A 6,000-nucleotide genomic window follows, 5' to 3' on the forward strand; every position below is an offset into this window, starting at 1 on the left:
TGGGAGCTCAAACTGGAGATTATCAATTTTTGGAGCTACTTCAGAACTCTTGAGAATTTATCCTGAACTGAATAACACGGATTGGCTTTGTTATTTAACATTTACTGTGGACCTACTGACACACATGAATGAGCTGGACGTGAAGATCCAACCAAAAAAACAGTTTGTGAATGAAATGCAAGCAAATGTCAGAGCCTTCAAAACCAAGTTGGTTTTATTTTCAAAGCAAATATCAAAAGAGTCTGATATGTACTGTTCACAAATCCATTTTTTGTTTTACATGTATCATATTGTCAAATTTTAAAAGTCAATCCGGCCCCTGAGCCAAAAAGTTTGCCCGCCCCTGGAATACCTTATGAAGACTTTTCAGAAAACCCTTGACCTGTCATTGCCAGCAAAAGGTATATAAGAAAGTATTGCAATGAATGTTTGTTCCTGACCAACTACTTATTCTCCATCATTATGTCCAAATAAGTTTGTTAAAAATCAGACAATGATATTTTCTGTCTCTCATAGTTGAAGTATACCAATGATGAAAATGAAAGACCTCTATCATGTTTTTAAGTGGGAGAACTTGCACAATTGTTGGCTGACTAAATACTGTTTTGCCCCACTTTATCTGGATACTGGGCACTGACACCTATTCAAATCAACATTTTAAAATGAGCTGATTTAGACTGTAATGATCATTTTGAGCTTATTTTAATCAAATTGTCAAATATTCAAATACAACATTCAAGTTTTTAGTTTCACCTATGAACAGGGTGATGGCAATCAGCACCAACAACACACTGAAGTCTCACAGCACCTTGACTGGACTGAAAATCAATGTCAAAATGAAGCTATGACAAACAGTGAACCTCTGTGGGAATTCTGTCCTCTTTAAACATATCTTGAACCCCCGGTGCATGTCTTTGCGATAACAAGTCATAACTTCTCACTCCAAACTCACCTGAAACACAATAACAAATAAAATCTTCAAAGGGTACAGAAGAGACCTGCATGTTTTATTCCTCAACCGAGCCAAGGCGTCTTAATCCATCCCCACATCTGTCATCTGGGAGGCCTTCAACCTCTTCCAAGTGCATGAAACCACCACAAACCTGGTCAGAAGCTTCCTCCAGCATTTCTTATTCTGTAAAACAACCACAGAGTACAAAACATGGTGATCATTGGAAGTGGGCTTCAGGGCAGGCTGCGTCACATCCCCTCCAGCCTTTACCATGGCAATGGAGATGATCATCGGTGCATCTCGGTGGAACGACGGAGGGGAGCTACTGCAGGCTTGACAGGGGCTGCCTCCGATTCGTGCCTCCAAATAATCATTGGAAAAGCCCCCCAGTACAACAGTTGAAGAACATGAAATGACCACCTAGATCCCCACCATCACCTCTACCAAATGCCAGCTGGAGAAGCTTCACTCCAACACTACCTGGGGAAGAAGAAGTTGGAAGCCAACAAGTAAGGGAGCATTTCCATCGTGAAAGGAAAGCTTACTGGCCACGGTTCCACCTCGTCGAAACAGCCATTCCTTTGATATCAGAGCTGCAGGTCCAGCCTTGGATGGTGGAAGCCTCAGATGCAGAACAGACCAACGCTGCATTGAATCCCTTCAGTGGGTTGTAGGACAGGATACAGATTGGATTGGAAAAGCAGGATTTCCCCTGAAAGGTAGTAAACATCAGACTTTTCTACTCATCCTGAAATTTATTACAAAACACACAAGAGATGTGTTTCAGTATTACACATTTACAATACGCAATTAAAAATGTGTCTGTAGATCTTTGTGCAAGTCGCTACAAATCAGCCTCGCTTGTTCAGAGATGATTAAAAAATCCTTTTCACAGAAAGGTGGATTTAGAACTCAGTAAAATAAAAAAAAAAAACATTGTAACAGTTTTACCAGAGATTTTCAATAATAATGTTTTCGTTTCCCATATGAACAAGCAGATGAAAATGTGTACAAACAACAGACGAGAGTGCCACATGACCACAAGCATGTAATTGATTCCTTAGTACAAATACAGCCACTAATACAAAAGTCAGAGAACATGACTCGTTTTTGAGTCATGCATTGCTCCTTTCAGAAGCTGATCCAGGGTCAGCCATCGCAGCCATTCAATGACAAGAAAAACGTCAACTCTGAGTTCCGATGACCAAAACGACACAGACGCTTCAATTTTCATGAAGAAGTCACAACACAGAACACATTCCGTCCATCCTCCTGATGCCACAATTGGTTTCTATTGTTTTACAAACGGGAGAACTTTGCCACGATCCCGGTCTGACAGTCTTTAAACGCGACCAGTGTGTTGGACGGATCGGGGCTGTCGTCTTTTGTCATCAAACACAATCCATTTGCGCTAAGATCAGATTCCTTGGTGGGAATTTACTTCGGTACACGGAAGCAAGGCGTAGAGACAGGCTGTCCAGTTAACAAACTTATGTCACACGTCACCCACAACCCTCCTGCCTCTTTGCATTATCATCTACCAACATAATACAGTAGACGCACCAAATGGCACGTTAAACATTCGTCTCCGCGATCTTTGAGATGTCTCCCATCGAATTTGTTATTATTTGCAATTTGAGAGGGTGCACCGTCAGCTTCACTTCAAACAACATCGCTGATGCATCATCCGCATCTCCCCGGTCACGTGGTGCACGGCCGACCAATAGGACGCCTTCTTCTTCTTCTTCTTTCGGCTTTTCCCGTCAGGGGTCGCCACAGCGAGTCAACTTTCTCCATCTAACCCTATTCTCTGTATCTTCCTCTCTCACACCAACTACCTTCATATCCTCTCTCACTACGTCCATAAATCTTCTGTTTGGTCTTCCTCGAGACCTCTTGCCTGGCAGCTCCAATTCCAGCATCCGTCTACCAATATATTCTCTATCCCTTCTCTGTACATGACCGAACCATCTCAGTCTGGCTTCTCTGACCTTCTCTCCAAAACATCGAATATGTGCCGTCCCTTTGATGGACTCATTCCTGATCCTATCCATCCTGGTCACTCCCAAAGAGAACCTCAACATCTTCATCTCTGCAACCTCTAGTTCTGCCTGCTGTCTTTTGGTCATTGTAACAGTTTCTAGTCCATACATCATCGCTGGTCTCACCACTGTCTTGTACACCTTTCCGTTCATTCTGGCCGATAGTCTTCTATCACATCGTACCCCTGACACTTTTCTCCACCCATTCCAATCAGCTTGGACCCCTCTCTTCACCTCTTTTCCACACTCTCCGCTGCTCTGGACTGTTGACCCTAAGTACCTGAAATCCTCCAGCTTCTTGATCTCCACTCCCTGTAGCCTCACCGTTCCACCTGAGTTCCTCTCATTCACACACATATATTCTGTCTTGCTGCGACTAACTTTCATTCCTCTCTTTTCTAGAGCATACTTCGACCTCTCTAGAGTTTCCTCAACCTGTTCCCTGCTCTAACTACAGATCACAATGTCTGCAAACATCATGGTCCATGGAGATTCCTGTCTAGCCTCATCTGTCAGCCTGTCCATCACCATTGCTAACAAGAAGAGCCTCAGAGCTGATCCCTGATGGAGTCCCACCTCCACCTTGAACTTCTCTGTTACCCCGACAGCACACCGTACCAGTGTCTCACAGCTAGCATACATGTCCTGCACCAGTCTAACATACTTCTCTGCCACTCCAGACTTCCTCATACAATACCAGAGCTCCTCTCTTGGCACCCTGTCATATGCCTATTCTAGGTCTACAAAAACACAATGCAGCTCCCTCTGGCCTTCTCTGTACTTCTCTATTAGCATTCTCAACGCAAATACTGCATCTGTAGTACTCTTCCTAGGCATAAAGCCATACAGCTGTTCACAGATGCTGACTTCTGCTCTCAGTCTAGTTTCCACTACTCTTTCCCATAACTTCATTGTATGGCTCATCAACTTTATCTCTCTATAGTTGCCACAATTCTGCATATCCCCTTTATTATTAAAAATAGGCACCATCACACTTTGTCTCCATTCTTCAGGCATCTTCTCACTCTCTAAGATCCTGTTGAATAATCTAGTCAGAAAATCTACCGCTGCCTCTCCTAGACACTTCCACACCTCCACGGGTATATCATCAGGACCAACTGCTTTTCCACTCTTCATGGCTCTTCAATGCCTTCCTCACTTCCCTTTTAGTAATTTGTGCTACTTTGTGGCCTACAATAGTCCCCTCTTCTACCCTTGCCTCTCTTTTGTTTTCCACATTCATCAGCTCTTCAAAGTACTCTTTCCATCTTCCCATCACTCTTCTAGCATCTGTCAATACATTTCCCTCTCTGTCCTTAATCACCTGGACCTGTTGTACATCCTTTCCATCGTTATCTCTGTTTCGCCAACCTGTATAGATCATTCTCACCCTCCTTACTATCCAACCGAGCATACAAGTCATCATACGCCCTTTGTTTTACCTTTGCTACCTGTATCTTTACCTTTCGCCACATCTCCCTGAACTCCTGTCTGTTCTCTTCAGTCCTCTCAGTATCCCACTTCGTCTTTGCTAACCGCTTTCTCTGCATATACTCCTGCACTTCCTCATTCCACCACCAAGTCTCCTTATCGACTTTCCCTCCAGATGACACACCAAGTACTCTCCTATCTGTCTCCTTGATAATACGAGCTGCTGTTGTCCAATCATCTGGAAGCTCACCGTGACCACCCAGACCCTTTCTCCCTGAAAACCATGCAACACTCCTCCCTTTTCAGCTTCCACCATTGTGTCCTGTGCTCTGCCTTTGTCCTCTTCATCTTCCTTGTCACCAGAGTCATCTTACAAACCACCATCCTATGCTGTCTGGCTACACTCTCACCTACAACTACTTTGCAGTCACTGATCTCTTTCAGGTTACCTCATCTATACAAGATGTAGTCTACCTGTGTGCTCTTACCTCCACTCTTATAAGTTGCCCTATGTTCCTGTTTTTTTTCCGGAAAAAGGTGTTCACTACAGCCATTTCCATCCTTTTTGCAAAATCTACCACCATCTGTCCCTCTGCATTCCTATCCTGGATACCAAATCTGCCCATCACTTCTTCATCCCCTCTATTGCCTTCGCCAACATGTCCATTGAAGTCTGCACCAATGACCACTCTCTCATTTCTGAGAATATTCTGCATCACTTCATCTAACTCATTCCAGAACTTCTCCCTCTCTTCAGATTCATTTCCCACCTGCGGGGCATAGCCACTAACAACATTGAGCATCACACCTTCAATTTCCAATTTCAGACTCATAAGTCTATCTGACATTCTTTTCACCTCTTGGATGTTCCTAACAAACTCCTCCTTCAAGATAACTCCTATTCCATTTCTCTTCTTGTCAGTACCATAATAGTACAACTTAAAGCCTGCTCCTAAACTTCTAGCCTTACTACCCTTCCACCTGGTCTCCTGGACAAACAGTATATCCACCTTCCTTCTCTGCATCATGTCGACACCCTCTCTACCTTTTCCTGTCATAGTCCCAATATTAAAAGTCCCTACTCTCCCTACTCCCTACTCCTAGGCTCTTTCCTTTCCTCCTCTGTCTCTGCTTCTGAACACACACTCCTCCTCTTCTTCTTGTTCTTGTTCTTCGACCCAATAAAGCCAATAAAGCCACAATAAAGCCATCTAGTGAAACAATTTTGACTAGATGGCTTTATCGTTAAAACCTTCAGCAGTAGGTGAAGACATTGTGTAGAATCACATCCTATTCAGCATATTTTAGCACCAGATACCAGGATTAAGAATTCCATGGTTATTTACAATATGTGCCAAAAATCTTCAACTTGGAAGATAAAAACTTTTTGACCAAATGCCTTTATCTTTCATTGTTGAGTCTGGATTTGAATGAATTTATTCATTTTGTAGATTCTATATTTTGTAGAATTCTTTAATATTCAGCATATTTCAGCACAAGACACAACCTTTAAAGAATTCCAAAGTTATTTACAACTTGTGCCATAAACATTCGACTTGGTGAGATAAACATTTT

This window comes from Fistularia commersonii, chromosome 24 (assembly GCF_037954325.1).
Source record: "Fistularia commersonii isolate RoL2024-O1a breed Wild chromosome 24, RoL_Fcom_v1.0, whole genome shotgun sequence".
NCBI classification, from domain to species: Eukaryota; Metazoa; Chordata; class Actinopteri; order Syngnathiformes; family Fistulariidae; genus Fistularia; species Fistularia commersonii.